Source organism: Bactrocera neohumeralis, chromosome 4 (genome assembly GCF_024586455.1).
Source record: "Bactrocera neohumeralis isolate Rockhampton chromosome 4, APGP_CSIRO_Bneo_wtdbg2-racon-allhic-juicebox.fasta_v2, whole genome shotgun sequence".
Taxonomy (NCBI): domain Eukaryota; kingdom Metazoa; phylum Arthropoda; class Insecta; order Diptera; family Tephritidae; genus Bactrocera; species Bactrocera neohumeralis.
In genome coordinates, this window is record NC_065921.1 from 41,101,492 (window position 1) to 41,124,266 (window position 22,775).

A 22,775-nucleotide genomic window follows, 5' to 3' on the forward strand; every position below is an offset into this window, starting at 1 on the left:
GCAAATCGGGCAGCCAAATTATCAATTCCTCCCGATTCGCGCATTAAACCATAGGGATCACAATACTCCCATAGTGGTCGTGTGACATGCGGAGAATATCTGCTTTTCGTAGGATCAGAGTGAAGGTTCCAGTTAGACCTCGTATCCGAAAATACTTGAACATTTTATGTGTCATGGCACCGAACATTTTATACGCCGAGGAAATACTTTCGGGTGTTGACAAAACTATAATACCTCTTATTCTTCTTCTTTAGAGGCGCAAATATCGCTTACGTAGTTTTAGCCGACTGAAGAACAACGCACCTGTCGTTTCTTCTCCTGGCTATTTCACGCCAATTCGAGATACTAATTGCAGCCAGTTTCTTCTCCACCAGATCCAGTGAATGTCTTATTCTTCCTCTGCTTCCACCGGCGGGTACTGAATCGAAAACCTTCAAAGCTGGCTGCATCCGCTCTAACGCTCACGAAATTATCTTTTAAAGAAGATTCGCTATTTAGCATTGAAGCTCGTATTATTTTCTGCAGCTATAGACTGAGGTAGTCTGACGATAGAGAGTCTCCTTGTCTGAAACCTCGATTGGCCGTATTTGAATAGCTCGGCCGGCTATACATCCCTGCCGCTTTGTTGTTTTTCCGGCAGGTAATTGCTATTCGAACCTCTTCATAATCGGGCAACAGAACATTTTGTTATTCCCCAATCGATGACGATGGAGATTGATGAATAAAAAATTTTGTGAAAGAATTCAACATTCATTACCTCATAGTGTTTTGTGTATCTAGCTTTGTATTTTTCGAGTAGATCAAGTACCGAAACGCTTAGTAAAGATTTTGTAGAAATTTGCTCGATATTTTAATGAAGTTAGAGCGTTTTCGAATTCAAGAAATTTACATCTGTTTTCTTGGACTCTGCTCTGACAGTTTTTTGATTGAAAGGAATGTCTCTCTAGTCGCATGACGAAATGTACAACAACTTCCCAGTCAGACTGGGCTCCACACGTATTGAAAAATACTTATCACTTATGCAAATGTTACCTCATTCTTGAATCTTCCGCATATTGCAGACACATCCTAAAAGCTCTTTTCACCGCTATGCTAAAAAAGAGAATTAATTTTCCTGCAATTGATGAACTGAATGTTGAATTACTCATCTGAAAAAGCGTGTGAAATATTCCATTCAAGACACACCCGTTCGGCGAGCAAATGCTTTGCTTATTCTATATAATAGACAGATATGTCTTTACTTATGTATACATATATAAATAGATGTGTGTGTATATAGGATGCTTATAGCCGGCAGACTTGTCCGCCTAACATATATTTTTGTACACACATACATACATATGTGTGTTTCTAACTGTGGCATTTGCCGATACTTTGTGGACATTAAATGGCGAATAATATTTGAATGAATTACAATATAAATATTTATCTGGATATGTGTAGTCTTGAAAAGATTAATGATTATTCGATTTGCCGCCTCGAAATGCAAATCAAAATAATACCTCAACAAAGGTAAACACAGACACTCCACATATGTATGTATGTATGTATGAAGGCATGTGTGACATTAGGCGGGTGTCGGCTGCTGAGTAAATAGAGGATGCTGCGGGGTACAGACAGACATTAAACGCTCACATTCCCGTCTGTCGACACACACACACATACTCACTTAGGCACCGCAAATCAATAACAAACAAATTCAAAGTCATCTAGACGAGCAGCAGTCAATGGGTTGCGGCAAATATGAGGGCACTTCCCAGTCATCAAATATTTAGCGGTTTCCTCAATGAGTGAGCAGCTAGAAGCTCATCGCTAGATGATTATTTTGTGGGAGTGAGCGTGTCTGCGCTGGCATAGATACATACATACATATGTATACAAGCATACATACGGTACGGCAATTAACATTTTCAAAGGCAGATACATTCATACATACATACATATGTATATATAAATAAGTATTTTCATGCAAATGTGCATTCTTAGCAACAGACTCGACGGTTGACAAGTTTCCTATATATATTATATGTATATACATATGTATATGATATTTATGTAAATGGCGTGTCTATTGAACGCGCGATCATCTCTTTGATTTCAACGCGCAGTGTTCAGTCAACTTTGACACACATACATACATATATACGAGGCGATCCAATAAGTACATTTTTGGAGACGATAACGTTAGCGGGAGCATAAATAAAAAAAAAAAAAAAACCTGAAATGGTACGAAAAGATGCTTGGATGCGGAATGCAGTAACTCTTCGCCTTAAATGGCAACCATCAAAATTTTACTTGATGAACTTTTACGTGCCCTGAAAACGGCTGGTTGGAGCGTGAGTGAAGGTGTATGAGAATACCGAACTAGTAGGCTTCTCAAAACATTAACTGCGTCATAACCTCCACTAAAAATTCGGCTTGAGAAAGCTGTCGGCACATGGGTATCGCGTTTGTTCAATCCGAACGACAGTTGAAGGTCTTTAGTGCTATCCGAAGAATTTTTGAGCCATTTAGTGACCGTCCACGAAACTTTTATTCACAGATGCTCACTATAGCCCAAAGTGAAGTGCACAGTCGAAACAGTAGACGAAGCTACGTCGAACAACGAGAGACTGTCCTATCGAGCAGAAGTGAAATTTTCATTGTATTCTGAGATCTACGGGGTTTGATCTGTTTCGACTACTTCGAAAAGAGCAAAAAGGTCTAATCAGACGATTTAAGTCGTCTAACGCCAAAATTCCAAAAAAAAGGTCAGATTTGGGGAAGGAAAAAGTGCGTTTCTACCATACCAAACCCATCGGTTCCCAACTCAGATAACATATAGCCAAATTGGACGAAAGTGTTCAGTCAAAACATCTACCATTACGACGAGATTGACTATACTAAGGCCCAGCAGTTCCGGGTGCTTCTGGGCCAAAAGAATCTCTCAGTTGGGCAAGTGACCAACGCTTGCTGAGCTCATTGGAAGTCCAAAGCTCCAACTCCAGAATTCGGAAAACCGACTTGCTTCCAATCGAATGAAATAAGGTAAAGGGTGCTCTCCCTAGCAAGCTCTTCGACTTTGCAGGCACTTCAGTTGTGACGGGTATCTCTGACAAGTCTTGAGCGCACAGTCAGCGAGTAAAGCCAGTAAAGCCGTTTGGCTATCGGAGTGAAAGCACACCTCTCTAAAGGAATCTGCATTTCGGAGCAGTTTAGATTTTTTAATCAAATAAGGAGGTCGACACCAAGGCTTACTTGCAGATCTTTGGAAGAGAGTTAAAGTTGTTGGAGGTTCGATGGGTCAAGCTTATGGAAGATTGCCGCTGCTACTTTGCAGACCAAGTAATTATCGGACCACTATCGTATGTACTCACATATTTTTATGCCTTACTTTCTCGGGTTTCTTATAGCAAGGCGTGTTACGTGGACTTGGTATTTTATACTTTTGTTAATCTAAGTTTTCTAAAAGTTACTAGAATAATCAGAGCAGATTAAAAAATTGTCTATCTTTCTACCAAACATTCGTCGGTTCAAAAGAATACTGTGATCATCCCGACCAAAAATTTATATATTTTAATAAAATTTTGAGCATCTGCTGATGTTCAAAATGGCGAAATATTGCGTCTATCGCAACTATTTGCCGAATAACGGGACTGTTTAATCCAGAATTCTGGATTTTCCGAATCTCCCAATTGACTCTTAAGTAATTTTGTTCACGTTTGAGTAGATAATAGCAGGATATAGCTTTGTATATTCACTATCTATATACTAGAAAAGTGTCAAACCGGCAATTAATAATATAAGGTTACTCCCCTCATTGATCTAGTACCAAATTCAAGTCAAGAATTATTTCAAAACTTATCCGTACTGCCAGCACTTAACTTTTCCTTACTTCCTGTCTTCTTCTTTTTCCAGCTTTTCTCGCGCAATTCTATTTATTTTGACGCGCTTCATGCTTTGCCTACGTCTATAATTATGCATTTGTTTGTTTGTTTCTGGGCAATCGCGCATATTTTTCGAAATAATTTGCAACGCAGCAAATAATGTGTCGCCATGCAATGCACCGATCGACCGATCAGACAGCAGCCATCGATCGCTGTCAATCGATCTCGGTCTCTGATCTCGCAAATCTTCATTGAAAAGATAATTACGACTATGGAAAATAAGATAGACCAACTTTGTCAGTAGACACATGTGACCACATTGAAGAGGAAATCATAAACAGGAAGCACCACTGCACAAACAAGCCACATTACACATACATTAGTGGTGATCTTATCTCTAAAATTCTGTTTATTTCCTAAAAACTCTTGTAGGTTATGGTGCACTATTCAAAGTTTATTAATTTTATTAAATTGCAACTCTACTGTAAAGCTGAGTTTTCTTTTCAATATTTAGCAAACTTTAGCCCTCAGTCATTTGTTTGTGGCAGATTTTATATCGGCAAAATACACATGAATAAAAACGGCGTCTTCGATAGGTTTCTATCTACGCCAAAATATTAAATATGAACACAGAAGAAAGTCCAGATAGTGACATATACTTGGTAATTAGCTTAAATCGTACCAGACCTTCGCTTATCTGTGTGTACTGCTTGGAAGAATTGACATATTATACGTATTATTTGGGAAACCGGGATCTCCATCTCTAAAGACCATGGCGCTGATTACATTACAAACCGTTCAGAGAGGCTTCTACAATCCCATTGTTTCATGTAAACATTTCTAAGATTCTATCCAACTCTATATACATATTTAAAGTATTTAGATCTAAGTGGAATGTTCTGCAATTATCGTATCATAAAGGTACTAAAAAAATAATAATGTACAGTTCATAAAATTTTAATTTTCTAAAGAAGAACGTTTGATAACTTATTGGTCACTCATAACCAACTCTTAGTTGATGTCTCGATCATTGAGTTTCATTTGAAAATTTTTCTAAACGTTATTATTGGATTGTGATAACGTAAATAATCATGATTAATTATAAAATGGGCCTCATCTCTGAACAAAACGTCGAATCTTCTTGGAACTTTTCAAGAGCCCACAAAGCGAAGCGAAGTCGCTTCGGAAGGTCGAGCAGCTTCAGTTCATCCACAAGCTGTATTTTGTGTGCTTACAGTTTAAGATTTCGACGTAAGATGTGCCAAGTCGTTCCATACGTGAATTCTGAAATTTGCATACGTTTTTTTCTTCCCAAGAAGCTATCAATTTATCGGAACTGCCGATATCTGAACACTACAAGAAATAGCAGATATACAAACTGAACGATAAAGATCAAGGCCTTGTGTGGAAACTTGTTTATTAGACAAGAAGTTTCCACTAAAATCAGTACAGATTATTGTCTAAGAGAACGGTAAAATCTCTGAATAAATTATTTACATAGATTGGGTTACTATAGCACATGGCTGCCATTAAATTTAACCGAATAAAAACAAATTATCTACTTTTTTATTCGTGAAGGCTAATATAGCTTTGGTGTAACTGAAATTTAGTTTTTTTTTCTAACTTTCGTTATTCTTTTGACGAACTCAGCATAGATACCGAATAGGGTTTCGCTTGAGTAGCCTATTTTTCTGGTGAGATTGTTGTCTGACGCCTTTTTAAGCTTGACTGTTATAGAAAACATTTCTGCAGCAACTTCTATCAACAATTGATCAGTGATCTGAGTTTTACTGCTAAATTTTTTATAATATTCAAATTACGAAAAGTCCGGCGAGGTTAAATCTGAATATCAATATATTTATTTAATGAGGATAGTTGCTTTCAGACATATTAATTAACTTCACAGCCTAAATAAGCAAATAATATCAGGAAATCAAATATATATTTCTATAATACGGTGTTAAACTAAACTTGAAGATTGTTGGCACTAACCATCAGTGATTCTCGCCCTTCTAAACATTGTAAGTTATTTATTTATATTGGGTAGTCGAAAAAGTCTTTTCATATTTTGTCAATAGATGTCGTTGCAGTCGTATATCTCCAGTGCTATCAATCACATTGTGTCATACCATATAGTGTTGGAAAGGTGAGATTTTTAGCTTCATTTAAAGAAAAAAATTTAATTCGGGGAAGTTAAAAAAGTTACAACTGTTCAAAAATGAATGAAAATAATGAATAAATTTATATTTATATTTTGAAAATTTTGTATAAAAAAGGAAAGAATGCCACGCAAGCCACTAATGAAATTTGTGAAGTTTACGGAGACGTTGCTGTATCAGTTTGTGCAACACAGCAATGGTTCGCTCGCTTCCGTTTTGGAAATTTCGAAATTTCGATTTACACTGATGGAATAATGTCTCTAGCGGAATAATGACAAAAAGTGATCGACCAAAATGGTTTATTTATTTATTATTAATAAAAAAAAATTAGAATTTGATTAGAAATACGAAAAGACATTTTCGACTAACCAATATAATATGCATGATGTAGAGTATCCATATATGGCATACTATATAAAAATATGTATATTAATAAGGAAATTTTATGTACATATATCACGGCTGATTCTCATTTTCAGTTAACTCTAATTCGATTTCTTTTTGGCGATCGATGCTCTGACTTTATATGTATGTAGAATATACTTATTTTATATATACTTACGGAGGCTGCTATATATATTTCTGGCCTAGGCAACACTAAGTGTTGCCAGGTGCAATCTGACATTTCCATTGGAAAGTTTGACATTTTTTAGCATAAAATCACTCAGAACGTTCTGTCATTTAATCGTGAATTGTTTTATTTACAGGGAATTAAAAAATTCATCTCGGCCAAAAAATGGAATTAACTCGTGAACATTTTCGTGCGATCATTTTTCACAACTTTCGACGTGGATTATCACGACAAGAGTGCATCGATGAACTAAAATCTTTGTATGGCTATGAAGCACCATCCTATAGCACTGTGAAAAACTGGTACAACGAGTTCAATCGTGGCCGACGCTCGCTCAAAGACGAATTCCGTGAAGGTCGTCCAAAAGCAGCCGTTGTGCCAGAAAACATCGATGCCATACGTGAACTGATAATACAAGACCGTCATGTAACATACCTTCAGATAGAGGCATGCCTATGCATTTCTCCCACCAGCATACATTCGATATTGCATGAACACCTGGCCGTAAAAAAGGTTTGTTCTCGTTGGATCCCGCACAATTTGACAATCGCTCAAAAAAAGGCTCGTGTGGATTGGTGTAAAGAAATGCTGAAAAAATACGATCGCGGTGCTTCAAAATACGTTTATAAGATCGTCACAGGTGACGAATCATGGATCTATGCGTATGAGCCCGAAACAAAACAGCAATCGACCGTGTGGGTCTTCCAAGATGAGCCAAGTCCAACGAAAGTTGTTCGTGGAAGAAGCACTTCGAAGCAAATGGTCGCCTGTTTCTTCGGCAAAACTGGTCATGTGGCGACTGTTCCGCTTGAGCAACGTAGGACGGTCAATTCTGAGTGGTACACCACCATTTGTTTGCCTGAAGTCTTCGGAGAAATTCGAAAAACGAACAAGAGAAGACGAATCATTGTGCACCATGACAATGCGAGCTCTCACACATCGGCTCAAATCAGCGCCTTTTTGACCGGCCAAAACGTCGAATTGATGGGTCATCCGCCGTACAGCCCTGACTTGGCACCCAATGACTTCTTTTTATTTCCACACATCAAGAAAATAATGCGTGGTCAACGATTTTCGTCGCCAGAAGATGCTGTTGAAGCATTCAAAAACCATGTTTTGGAGGTGTCTCAATCGGAGTGGAAAAAGTGCTTCGAAAATTGGTTTGAGCGCATGCAAAAGTGTATAAATCTTGATGGAGAATATTTTGAAAAACAATAAAACCATTTTCGTTGATAAATATTCCTATTTTCATGATTAGGCCAGAAATATATATAGCAGCCTCCGTACATTATACATTCCTCCCCAAAGACATTTTATGAAAAAAGATCTGTAATAACTTAAAAAAGTTTTACGCACTCAAAATTCAATTATATAGTATTTCATTCATAAGTAAATTCGTGTATATATGTATACATATTATACATATGTAGAAATTTTCGCACGCCTTCTATGACGAACGTATCAACCCACCGAATAGGCACCCATTAACGTATGTATATGACGTACATATGTATGTATGCTGATCATTTTGACTTTGTTCGGCATATATTTGCGTTGTTTGATTGACATTAGCAAAAAGTTTTAGTTCTGCTCGCGTATGATATTTCAATTACTCTATTTCCGGTCATGCGGCTGTATGTACGCTTGTAAGTGTTGCTTGGCATGATTTAGCGCATTGTAGCGTCAAAATTAGTTTTTCAATTCGAAATTTGTCGCTCTTAATTAGCAGCAGATTTTATTTATAACAGTATGTAAATAAATGAGAAACTAGAAATAATTCCCATTTCCTTTTTTCTAAGTCTTTTTCTTTCGAAATCTACTTTTTCATACAAAATGTGTACATATGTATGTATATCAATAGCCTTCAGACAGTTCTGAGGACTTTTAGTGCAAGTCGCCGAAATCCTTTTCTTCAATCATACGTAGGTGATACTGCGGAATAATCTAAAGCACGATTACGAACTAAGTTGTACTCAGCTGGGTTTTTAAATTCTGATCAAGAAAAAAAAAATAAAATGCAAAATTAAATCAAGAAAGCATTTGATGGAATCGAAACATTATTCGAACAACTTGTATTACGAAAGTTAATTAACTGAACATTAATTTTTATGGAACGTGTAGCAGTTCTCTCTGCAAATAATGTCCTAAAATGTATGGTATAAGGAATATTCCTTATATGGAGGTGAAACACTCTAATACTAATGTGTGAATTTCGTTATGCCAAAATCAATTACTCAAAGGGCAATAAACTGTCAAAGCCGATTGTGTTGAAATTTTACAACAACTTGAGTGTCAAGCATAAATTTGACTATTTTAATAGACTGTCAATTTGGTTTGAAAATTATTGCCATATATTGCTGTGAAAATGAAAACACAAAGGCTTTCATCAGTTTGACTTTTAATGTTATTGAATAACACATAATAAAGGAACTGAAGTTATGAGTAAAAATCTTTGAAAATGTACAACATTTTATTTACATAGTTAAAGTAGCAACATATTATATATCTTGGTTGTTCGGCAGAATTTAAATCGCTTAATTTTATATTTCGTATAGTTCTGCTTTCTCCAGGTTGGACAAAGAAGCGAGGCAAATGAACGAGGACCAGACGAAATATCTCCTGTCATCAAACAAATTGTCGTCGCATTCGCGGCCCACGTCACTGTTGCCAGTCATAACTTCGAAGTCGTAGATAATTTCGTCTGCCTTGGAACCAGTATTAACACTAACTACAATATCAGCCTAGAAATCCAACGCAGAATAACTCTTGCCAACAGGTGCTACTTCGAACTGAGTAAGCAATTGAGAAGTAAAATCCTCTCCCGACGAACGAAGACTAAATACTGAACTGCGGAGGCAAAGACATCATCTAATGAGTAGATAGAATTCGTGAGGTCTCGCGGAAAATTTATGGTCCTTTGAGCATTTGCAACGGATTATATCAGTCGATAAAACGATGAGTGTAGGAGATATACGATGACACAGACATAGTTCAGGGAATTTTGATTCACCGGCTAAGCTGGCTGGGTCATAGCGTCCGAATGGATGAAAACACTCCACCTGTGAGGGTATTCGACGCAATACCCGCCGGGGGAAACAAAGGAAGAGGAAGACCTCAACTTCGTTGGAAAAACCATGTGGAGAAAGATCTGGCTGCACTTGGAATCTCCAATTGGCGCCAAAAAGTGAAAAGGAACAACGACTGGCACGCTGTTGTAAACTCTGCCATAACCGCGTAAGCGTTGTCTACGCCAATAAAGAAGAAGATTACGAAGCACATCGGACAACCTCTAATATTATGGTACAACAGAAAGAAACCTGTACAAATATTTATATGGTATTCTTTATATTTTGTCCAATGCTATCATATCTCCCATGAGATCTATTTAGATAACAAATCTTAAGCTTAATCGCTGATAGACTTTTGCGAGAGAAATTATATGGCTAAAAATATATTTGGAGGCTTGTTGGTACCCGCCATAAAATTTATGTGAAATTTGCTTACCTTTTTCACTTTTAGTCTATTTGTGTCCGCATATGATCTTCCGGTAATGCCAATTGTTTCAGTTATATCATTCACGTGTTTATTTATTTATTATATACATATTTGTAGATAGACCGCACAACGGTATATATGTACATACGGATTTTCGATGAGTCGATGACTAATGTCTTCTTTCGGTGCTCAATGCATCGATTTGTTCGGTGCACTCTCACGAATTGTGGGTGTTGATTTTATGGTTTTCAAATTTATTTGCTTGCCAACTTTTATTTGGTCTTATATTTTCGTATTTTTTGTATTTCTCTATTTACATTTGTTTTGTGTTTTTTCTTTTCTTTTGGAGATCCCAATTGTGGCAGATTTCAGTATTAATTTAGTTTTAGCTGATTTGCACAAATAGATTTCCGCTTTAAGTATTTTCTTGGCATTGAATTTATTTGGTTCTAATGTAGAACAAAATTGGTCAATTATATTTGCATTTTACATATATACATACAATATTATTTGGGGCTTTGTTGCAGTTGTTGTTGCAATTGTTTCATAATATAAAGAATTTTAGAATATACTAACCTAATTACTCATACCGCAAAGAAATTAATCATGGTACTATATAAATATTTTTGGGAAGAAGTTAATATTTTTTTTTTCATATTTTACGTTATACACGACAGTCAATTGATATATAGATGGCCCTACTAGAATTAAATCCATTTAATTTCTAGTGAGCCTTAACCTTCAAAAGGCGTGTGTATAAATTTGACAGTTGTCGGATCATTAGTTTGTGAAATTATATCATTGCGACAAGTACCCTGAGATTTCCTTAGTGAGGTTGATTACCGATAAGGTTATAACCCCCCATTAGCAACTTGGCATGGCGCATGTCTTGAAGTTGTTGCCAATACCTCTCTCTGCCTATTCCTTCTTTCTTGCCGAGCAGCTTCTTTATGGTATGAGAACCTACCGCGCATACAGTTCTAGAAAGAACTTGGTTTGATGACAAGTTTTCGGAAACTGTCTCAGGAAAATCAACCATCAAAGATAGGTATGCTAAGTTAAGACGTGGAGAAATGAGTACCGAAGACGATAAACCCAAAAGACGCCTAAAAGAGGCAAAAAAGACCGCAAAATAGTTTTGGATAACCGTAAAGTGAAGTTCTAAAGGTAGAACTCAATGCCTACATCACAGCATTCACGAATAATTGAGTATGAGAAAGCTATGGGCAAAATGGGTGCCGGGCGAGCTCATTTTTGACCAAAAACCACGACGAGTTGATGATTCGCAGCAGTGTTTGGAGTTGTTCAAGTGTAATACATCCGAGCTTTGCATTGATATGTGCCAATGGATGAAACATAGTTTATCATTTCTCTCCGAAGTCCAATCGACAGTCATCCCAGTGGACTGCGCACGATGAACCCGCTCCAAAGCGCGGAAAAACGCAGCAGGGCGCCTGGCGTCTGTATTTTGAGATGCCCTATCCCACTATCAATAGCGGTATTGGACCCTTTGAAGGACGAAATCGCCGAAAAACGGCCGCATTTGAAAAAAAGAAAGAAATTCCATTAATTGGCCCTCGAATTGCTTCCGCATTCGCCATATTTTCTAAATGTGTTATAAGCATTTACAGATGAGACAACTTTTGTCTTGTTCAACCCCTTGATGGGTGCTTTCCTAAGAAAAGGACAAGCACTTACTCAAAGGAGTGTTAAGCACCCCAAAAGCTGCGTGCTTATACTTAGGTGGTTTTCGGTTCGGAGATTAAATCCTGAACACCGTTGGAATGATAAAATTTACTGAAGCAAATAAAAAACATTATTGGATACTGCTAGAAGTCAATGATCCGAAACATAGCAGCAAACTCTGTATTCTGGTTTAGATTGGCCATCACAGTACCAGACGCCAAACCAATAGAGATTGTTTGGGATTTATTGAAAGCCAAAATATCAAGAAAACTTTTAACGTCAACAAAAGGGACGAAGAGCAAACTGAAGAGATTCAAGTGTTGCCATTTCGTACTAAAAAACATCGGTTTGGTGTGGTTTGTGGGCCGGTGGAGTCAATGGTGCATATTTCTTCAAAAATGAAGACGGTGCTCCTTTGTCCATAACTCGCAATCAAAACAGTTTTGAGCTATTTATGTATGCTCTGTATATTCTTTGCAGAGTCTAGAAGCTATTTTACTAACATACAACATACATCATCAATCATTCTTACTCCACCTGCATATCGCGTTATCACGACCCCAATAAAAAATAAAAAAGTTCACCATATCTTAATTATTTTCAATCCACGGCTTAACAGCGAAAATACTCAACATTTCCTGTGCGAAAAATTTCATTCAGCAATTTTTAATTGTTTTACAATGTTTACCATGGTGGCTTGGTCAGCGCAATGCGTAATGAATTCAATAAATTTTTATGAATGAACGTTGAGTCCGAGTGAATCGGCTGGCATATATTTGTTTGTATGTGTGCTTATACATATATTTTACGATATGCGGCGTAATCGCAATGTAGGCGAAAGCCGCATTATTTGGAAGTCTTAAAATATAAAGAAAGGAAAAAGGGGAAAAAAATTAAAATTAAGAAACCGAAGAACTCTTATCAGCAATATTTTACTGACCACTGCTTTAATTCTGGAGCTTATTTTCGCATGTGCAAGAAAGCAGAATTATTCGGCTTAAATCGGTCTTAGCGGCTCAAAATATGGCACACGTCGAAATTCAAACACTTTTGGAGGTACTACGTAATTAGCATGAGATAATTAGAAGTTTATCGTTATCAATGTTAGGAATACGTGAAATTGGGGTGCACTTAAACCGAGTGCGAAGAAAGGGAAAGTGAAATGTTCAGTAAGAATGGAGAAACTTGATTTTTATTCTCCGAAAAAAAAAACATCGGAGACCCTTTAAATATATAGATATAATTGATCAGCGTGAGGAGTGAAGCAATTTTTGTTGTTGTGAGAAAAAATACAGTTGAAACAAAAACTCGGCTTGATGGCGAGTTTCCGGACACTGTTCCAGCAAAATTAACCGTCAAGGATTGGTATGCTAAGTTAAGACGTGGTGAAATGAGCACCGAAGGCGCTGAATGCAGTGGACGCTCAAAAGAGGTTGCTATCGACGAAAATATCAAAAAAGTCCACAAAATAATTTTGGATGACCGTAAAGTAAAGTTGTGCGAGATAGCAGATAATCTATAAATAAGAAAACTTTCATTAATTCATAAATATTTGGGTATGAGAAAGGTATGTATGTGCAAAGTGGGTGCCGCGCGAACTCACTTTGAATTAAGAGTTGATGATTCGGAGAAGTGTTTGGAGATGTTCGAGCGTAATAAACGCGAGGTTTTGCGTCGATATCTGACAATGGATGAAATATGGCTCCATAATTTCAGTCTGAAGTCCAATCGACAGTCATCCGCGTGGACTACACACGATGAACTCGCTTCAAAGCGCGGAAAAGCGCAACACCTGGATGGCAAAGTTATGTCCTACGTATTTTGGGATGCGCTTGGAATGATTTTTATTGTTTACCTTTAAAAAGGAAAAACTGTTAAGAGCGACTATTACATACCGTCATTAGACCGTTTGAAGAATGAAATCGACGAAAAATGGCCGACGTACTATAAAAATGGTATCGAATGGTCGGTATAACCAATGTATCACCGTTGAAGGAAACTATGTTGCATAAAAAAATGAATTTTTAATAAAAAAAATGAGTTAAAAAAAAAAAATGTCTTTAAACTGAACGATAAAGTCCTCCAGCGGGCAGGGGGTAAAATTTGCCCGTGGTAAGGTATGCCTGTCCAAAGAGGCGACTAAAACCCAATAAGTACTATGCTAAAAGGTTTGACCGGAGACTTCATGCTCGTTGGGTTTTGCCCTTTGGGGAGATACGTGGCGGCTGTGGTTTAAACCTAAAGGCAGGTAAAATTTAAAATTCAGTTCAGTGTTGAGTCGAACTGCGGCCGGGTGCTGGACCCACAGCGCAGAAGAGGTTTTAAATCGACTTCGAACTCAACCAAGGTGGAAAAGATGACCCTTCCACCCGACCAATTAGAAACAATAATACTTGCAAAAAGCAGAATATGCGATGGAACATTCCCTGAAGAAACATATTGGAGCGCGTCACAAAAAATTACTTGCTATAATATAATTAGCCGTTTTATTCAAATTCTACGATTCATTTGTGAGAGGCGACTCTTGTAGACTTCAAACGCTTGGCAGTTCATTTGCGAATCGCTTTCTGCAAGTCATCAAATTAATAAATATTTGCATAAAAAATATTTTCCTCGCCGATCTGCCGACTTGACGAGTGATTTCTATTTATTTGCTAGTTTTCAAATTAAGCACAAGACGCCATGTGGGAGGGTTACTAATCGAGACATTAAAAAAAAAATAATGAAAATAAAGAGCGAAAATACAAATTGCGCCACAAAAAGATGTGTGTGAGTTAAAAATAATATTTTCATGTACTAAATTTGCGAGCGAAAGCGCAGAGCCAACTGGAAAAACTGGACTCGAATCAAAACAAACACTTTTCTTCACTTATGTGGGATTAATGGGATTAATCTTATACAATTTGAAGAAAAAGTATGAGGAGGGAGAGATTAAACTTTGAAAGAATTAAGAATAATATTGAAAATAATATTAATGGTATAACACAATATTAAAAATGTTTAAATATTCCCCTTAAACCGCATATTTTGGTTTTTGAATTAAATTGAAAAAAAAAAAACAAGAAAAAACGTTAACTTCGGCTGCATTGAGGATATAATTGCCTTCAAAAATGGAAAAGGTTCCTTGTTAAAACTTCTAATCGTTCTGTTTGTATGCCAACTAATAACAATAGTTATCTGAACAATTTTTCGGACATGCCACATTTCGAACGATCATGGCTCAATCGAAATTTTATAGGGTCTCCTACGTTTCTCTCTGAGTATTATAAACTTCATGGCAAACGTAATATACCCTATTCAGGGTAAAAAACATAATCTTAAAAGCTCATGCCTATTGAGGGTTAGCGCCTTGCGTTATTCTACAGAAATGTAATGGATGATCCAAGTAGACGTATTTTTTTCAATAACCTTTTTTTGACAGATCACGTGTGAGTGGTGACAAGCTGTCATGCCATTTTCGTTCAATATCGTTTGCTATTTCATCTCAAAAAAACTTACGTTAGACTAACGTTTACAAATCGGTCAACTTTATTACGAAAATTCACGTTCTGTGAAGAATGTGTTTCGCTTCGCTCAACTTATGGTCAACATAATAGTACCTGAGTTTACTATTCGCAACATCGTCAGCCATCTTGAGTCCCAGCATTTATTATTGGATAATATTCGACCGAATAGATCACGAAGAGCGTGGAGAGTCAATTCAGCACCGTTCGCAACAACTCGGACTGACGGCGCATTTTACTTCGAGATCTTAAATTGAAAGCGTTTTAAATACAGCTTGTGCAAGAACTGATGTTGCTCGTGAGTTCTTGAACATTTTCAAGAAGTTCTGACGCTTTCGAGCCAAATGAGGCGCATTTCAGGCTCAATGGATAAGTAAACAAGCAAAATTACCGCATTTAGGATGAAGAGCAACCTGAAGAGATTCAAGAGGTGCCATTTCATTCAGTTTGGTGTGGTTTGTGCACCGATGGAATCATCGGTTAACGATATCTTTTTAAGGATCAGTAGTATTCTGCTATAATCGAGCGCTCCAACCAACTTTGATACCTTCCTTCCATCACTTCTAAGCCCCTGTGAAACATCCCTCCCTGTTTCTTACTTTGTATGATAATCGAAATTAACCGAAAATGTAACCAAATGATTGCAGATATAGTCTAACTGCATAGTATTATTTCACATTAGAAACTTAAAGAAACATATTTTGGACAATTTCTGCCTAACTTAGTGCATTGTGGTTGCCTAGGAAAATTTCGAACCGAGAAGTAATGTTATTCATTTTGGAAATATCCCCAAAATCTCGACTCAAGTTAAAAACCCTGATTATTGAAATATGAAACGATTTTTAATGTAAGAACGGTTTAAAAAAAAGTAACTCAGACCTTTCGAATGCTATATAGATGTCTCAATAAAGCCTAAGAGATTTATTTATTTTTGCACAAAAAACTTAAAATATTTTACTTTTGTTCTTCTTTTATTGAGTTTGGCGATATTTTCACACACTATTTTATAAAAAAACTAAATTAGTTCTAATCGATTCAAATAATGCGCTTAATACCGAGTTTAACGAAAGTTCTTTTTTCGTTTAAATCAATAAAAAATTGCCTAAGTTATCGTTTTTGTTATGTTTTTCATTTAGAGCGAACGGTTATATAAAATTGTATTGAAATATTTTGCATAGGTTAGGTTAGATGGCTGATCAAAGATCACACGTAGACTAATAATGTAGTCCTTTGTGATGCCATTGAAAAAGAACTCCCGTGTTCGGACTTACAGATTTGCTTTCAATAACTATTTTTTTTTTAATAAAAAGATCTTGAAAATAAATTTTCTTTCAACACAAACCCGTTTTTTAAGTTTTCCTTAGATAATTTTTTTTTTGTTATTAATTAAAAAAATGTTATTAGATTTTGGAAAAAAAATGTAAAGAATTTTCGAAATTTTTAATTTTTTGATTCTTTTTAATAATTTTTTCCCCGATTTTTTTTTTTTAATATTTATTTTTAATAAAAAGATCAAATAGAAGATAATTCTTTCTTCACAAACACATTTTTTAAACTTTCCTGATATTAAATATTTTAATTTATGTTACAATGGTTTTACTAAAACTCTTTTTAGATTTGGAAAGAATCCTTAGGGCTTTAAAAAACAATTTAGTACCATGGAGCAGAAATTAGAATTATTCAGTAAAAACGATTTCAAAATGTTATATTTAAAAAAAAAATTGTATGTTTTTAAAATTTTTCAAGAATTCAAAAATATTTAAAAAATTAAAAATTCAAAGTTGTTTTTTTTTTAATATTTACTTTTATAATTTCGTTTCTACATATATTTTCGGGAAGTCTTTTCATATTTACTTAAAAACTTTATTATCCGTCTTTTCGACTTTAAGCTTACATAAAATGAAAATATTTTGCTTTCAAGGTATCTTAATACTTTTAATAAAAAGATTGAAGATAATATTTTTCTGCAAAAACACAATTTTATTAATTTTCAATTTTTTTGTTCTGCATAAAAAAATTTTAATTTTAAAAATTTAAAAATAAAATAAAAAAAAATAAAATAAAATAAATAAAATAAAAATAAAATAAATATAAAAAAAAAATAAAATTTTTTACTTTTTGTCTCAATATTTGGAATACAGCACTCAGACCTTTTTTTTGGAATATTGAAAGCGATTCGTACTAAAATTCAACTTTGAATTTCATATAATTTTCTGTCGGCGTTTTAATAAAAAAAGGTTTAATTCTGCCCTAAATATTTATTAAAATAATTTTATATGGACTTTTATTCATATTATTGTAAAAATTTAAAATTTGGCATTTTATATATTATACTTTCTGTTTGAAAACTTCTATTTTAATTTCTTTTGAGAGAATTTGTAATTTTTTTTAAGTCCAGCTTTCTATTATTTTTTTTTTTAATATGAACGAGTGATGACATTTTATTGCGATTTTTTAATTTTTTCTTAATTTTTTTTTTTAATTTTAACGAAAAATTTTTAATTTCTTTATTAATATGAATGAAACGATTTTCAAAACTTCAAAACTAATTTGCTCTCATCAAAAACTTATTATTGCGGATTTCATATAACAAAGAATTTACTCAACTTCAACCTTGCCAACTCAATAAACCCAGCAAAATACAAAATTTTATGTAAAATTCTGAATGCATAATTATGAAATGCACTTTTGAGCAAAAGAATATTAACTCTTTGCTCATTTGCTCTAACAAATGGCAGCACGTTAGCGAATACCAATTTCCCTTTTCGCTAATTTTTCGCCAAAGCAGACATTACACTGGCAATGCACATCAACGTAATTTGTTGTGTCATTAAAAATTTGTTAATTAGTTGCATGCAACAATTTGTTGCAATTTTATGCGCATGAAACGGAAGTGCACAAGAGAACGTACAAAAAAATAATAAAAAAAAGTTGCAAAGACAAATTAATTTGCCAGCGACTTGTGACAGGCAAAGGGAAACGTTGAAATTTCAAAGACTTAAAATCGACAACAACAACAGCAACAACAAATAAATGAAAGGCAATAAACAATCAATGCACCAAAAAAATCGCAAAATTATTTTCACACCTTTTCAATGCAGCAGCAAAAAACTAAAAAAAAGTTGGAAAAAGCCAACAACAGCAGCAACACACGTGTTAATTGAGACGTGTTATTGCCCAATCGGCTTCTTTAGCTCGCTAAGTCCCTAAAAGTTTTCATACAAAGTATCTTTTTAACACTTTAAATTCACATTCACCGTTAACACTTCTTTTAAATTTTTTTTTTGTTTTTTCTCACAAATTAACACAAATTTTTGTAGGCAGCACTTTTAAGCGCTGCAGCGTGTGCTTCGCTTTATCACTTCAACTTGGGCTCAAGTTTTGTATTTGCTTCATATTGTATTTTGTGGTCCGTTTAGCCGCTATAAATCGTTCGTTGCATTTGCTGGTCGAACGCCAACTGAATTTTCAAAACCGAATTTCGCATTTAGGTAAGAAGAAGGCAAATTTCCAACTTTGATAGCGCGACCGTCGTCGACTTATGCACGACTTGCGTCTGTCGTCCATCGTCTGTCGTTCGACGGCCGCTCGAACGACCGGCTAAGTGCTGATGGAGGCGACCGGCAACGATACGAGCGCTGCAACAGCAACTTGCTGTTGCTTGTTGTTGTCGTCGTCGTCGTCGTCGTTGCTTATTTGCCAGTTGTGTTATTGTTGCTTTGTTGCTGTTGGCTTTTACTGTTGCTTCGGCTGTTGCTGGACGTGGCTGCTTGCATGCTTGCATAGCTATGCCCCGATGTTTGTATGTGTGCATTACCTGTGTGCGTGTGTGTGTGTTTGTGTGTGAATTTGCTCAGGTAAATGGGGGTGTGTCGGTGTGTGCGCTTAGCTGGTCTCATTTGCCTCAGTGTTTCCCAAGTAACTGTGCATTAACACGATCAGAGGTGGTTCGCGTGTCACTTCGTATTTGTGTTTAATTATCGTTGAATGATTCTTAATGGTTAGTGACTTATTTTTTAGATTTTAGTGGGTAGTTTCCAAAAGCTTAGGCGCCTTGTGAGGTAGGTTGTTTAGACTTAGCTCTAGTAAGTTTTTTTTTTGTGTGTACTTCAAACTTAATCAGGCCTTTTAGAGCACTCTAAAGCCGTCCGAAATCATTACAAAGTCCTTGACTTCGGTCATTGTCGTATTGGGCACATAATTCTAGTTAAACCGAAGAAAAAGGGATTTTTTTAAAGAGATCATCAACTGGGTGTACATAGTAAATATATGTATATAGACATTCTGTTCCAATTAACACAAATTTCTCAAAACCACTCTTTTTCTGAAATCCTGCAAAAGCCTTTCATGGAAACCACCAGAAAAATCAATCTCTGCCGGGCTTGGGATTTCGCAAAATTACTCGATGTATTTATATTTTATACTCTTGTAATCTGTTGCTACAGAACAAAAAAAAACGTACGAGTTCATAGATGGCTGTAATCAGACCACTGTCACGCCCACAAAACGCGATTAACCGAAAACCTATAAAGTGACATAACTTTATAAGCGCTAAATTAAGATATAAAGCTGGTACAGAGGATCGCAGTAACAAGGGAAAAGTGGGGGTGGTCCCACCTTCTAATAAGTTTAATGCACATATTTCCTAAACCACTAAATCTACAATAACCAAATTTGCTGAGTGCAAATCTTATAAGAACTTCTACCGCCAATAAGAAAATGGATGAAATCGGAGGATGAAGCCGCTAACTCCACATATAACGGGACTCTTAAAAACTACTAAAAGCGCGATAAATCAATCACTAAAGACGCCAGAGACATTCAATTTTACCTCTGAAATAGTATGAGAGAGCTTTATGGAAGCTCCTGTGAAAATTGGACTATGGGCGTGGCACCGTCCTCTTTTTGTTGAAACCCCATATCTCGGAACCAGACTGACCGATTTCGACAAAATTTAGTACCTGGCAATGTGAAAACTTGATTCGTTCAGTTTCCACTACAAAAATCAAAAAACAATTGATATATCGGAATAAAACTTGGCACGAATAATATTTTTAGTGTGTGCCATCTTAAGACCAAAAATTATTTTAATCCAACGAAAACTATTCAAGCCCCTAGGAACCGAATATTTAGACCCCGGTACCTATTGTTGATCGAAAAGATGTTGATTGAGAAAAGGAGTTGAGTCGGGTCAACACTTCCCTCTATATACCTAATGTAAAAATTTTCGAACTTCCGGGTGACTTTAAGCTGAATATACATATGTATCTATCTGCCAATATTTGAATTATCTCAGCGAAAATTACGGATCTTGTTTTACTCAAAACAGTAAATCTTTGTGCCTTAAACAGTTCAAATTGGGCGAAAACTTGACCTAGCTCCCATATAACTGTTACCAGGATTTTCGAACATCCGGCTAACTTTACTCCACGCGATTGGTAATTATATGTGAGGTACCTTAATACATCTCAGAGAACATTTTATTAGTATGTGACATGATAATAGTCAAAAGATAAAATCGGGTCGATACTTCCAATCACCATATAATACATACGTTTTCTAACAAAGCTTATGCCGAATATGTAGGTCAGAATATAAGTTATAAATAGTATATGTATTACAATTTCATATGCTTAGATTTCGATCCTCTGGTTGACGTTTTACGCCTTAAGGTATTCCTCTGACATTGACTCTTCCAAGTTGCATGAGTATAAATGTTTTGTTGTTCGGTTGCACCTTAGCCTTTCCTTACTTGTTTTAATTTTACTTTATATCGTCCATAAATATAACTATTGGTGAAATATTTGGAATGACAGAGGGCATATATGCAAATACTTCGCATAATATAATAAAAAAAATTCTACAGAAAATGAGCTGAATCGATCTACGTAAGTACTTCCTTGCAGTTAGAGGACTAATTGACATTTATTACTTTATCAGAACTAACCAAATAGGACGGCTATTATATTCAAATATGTAGCTCTAGACTGCCAAATAAGGCAACTTGTATATAAATCTACCAAAAAAACAACATTGAAGTCGGAGATTTGCTGAAAATTATAAACAACAATTTGATAATCCTTAAAATTAACACTAAACACACAATAATAATGAATTATTTATCTAGATGTATAATCTTTTAAATGCTTACATTTTCTATATTATTTTTATTGACATGACTCATTTTCTTAAAATATTTAAATTTTATTCATCTTAAAATCTCAACAATAATTTCGGAGAAATATATTTTTTTCTCATTTTCAAAAAAAAAAAATAAATTTTAATAATATTTTAAAATCTTAAAATCCGAACAAAAGTTTTGGAGCCACTGCACTGAAGTCACTAATACCCATGACGGTATACATATACACGCGCATTTACGAGCTACTAACAACCACATACGTGTATACATGCGCACATTTGCTTTCGCGTATTTCACTTCTAACAACATGTTGCTAGCAACATTACATTCAATGATTTTTTAGGCGGGAAACGCACTTCCGGCCGCAGTTTTATTGTTTGCGTAAGCATTTACTTAACGCTAAGAGACATGCTGAGAGTGCAATGTTGCGAAGATGGCACGTGCCGAAGATATGTTGCTGCGCTCTCTTTTTCTCTTAACAACATTCTGTTCCTGGGAGTTGTTTTTAACATTAAATTTTCTTATTTGGGGGAATGTTTATGGATGAGAGTTGAATTTAATTGTATTTAAATTTTTTCTTGGTTTTAAAAGGTTTTTTATAGTTATGTGGTTTTTAAGCACACCTATAAATCAGCGTAATGGTCAAAAATTTTACTTTATTATAAACATAAGGGTTTGCATATTGCGACCACTTTTTCCAGCAATTGGTACCATATGACAATAGCGCATCGAATATTCTCTTCCACGAAGTTAATCGTCTCGGGCTTATAGAGCACAGACCAACCAACCTTCACAAAAGCCCAGAAAAAATAGTCCAGCGGTATTAAATCGTATGATTTAGGAGACAATGCCAATTGCCCACGACGCGTCATGAAGCACTAACGAAAAATTCCCTTCAATAGGTTGCTTCTTTCGCTGGATGTGTGGCTGGTACCGCCGTTTTGTTGGAACCAAAGTGGACCACCTCAACATTCTACAATTCAGGCACGAAAAAGTCGTGGCTTTACAGCGTATTTTTGAAGATGATATGAACCAATGATTCGTATGCCCATAAAGCACACCAAAGAGTGTCTTTCTGTGGAAGAAACGGCGTGTCAACAATTGCTTTGCGTATTATTATCACTCCAAGTTTGACATTTTTGTTTATTAACGTGTCCATTAAATCAGAAGTGAACTTTATCGCTGAACAAATTTTTCTTGTGGAAATCAATTCAACGAACGTGTGACGGCCCTGGATGGACGTTCGGCTTAAATTCTTGCACGAGTTAGAATCTGTAAAGGCACAGCTCCGTGCCTTGCGTGTGATGGCGGATGGACTCATTTAGGTCTTCTTTGATGCTGTGGTCCACGAAT

The 22,775-nt window shown here is 35.6% G+C and overlaps 1 protein-coding gene across 2 annotated transcripts in view; it reads right to left on the minus strand.

The window, feature by feature from the left end:
- Positions 1–18,828, minus strand: part of LOC126755290 (uncharacterized) — a 78,878-nt gene extending 60,050 nt beyond the window's left edge. The window contains exons 1-2 of one of the 2 annotated variants that reach the window (XM_050467752.1): positions 18,369–18,828; positions 10,101–10,480 (exon numbers count right to left, since the gene is read on the minus strand). The gene's annotated coding sequence lies outside the window, so the exon portion shown is untranslated. Of the gene's footprint in view, positions 1–10,100; positions 10,541–18,368 lie in introns of both variants that reach the window. The other variant, XM_050467751.1, reaches the window with a different exon arrangement.
- Positions 18,829–22,775: the final 3,947 nt, after the last annotated feature.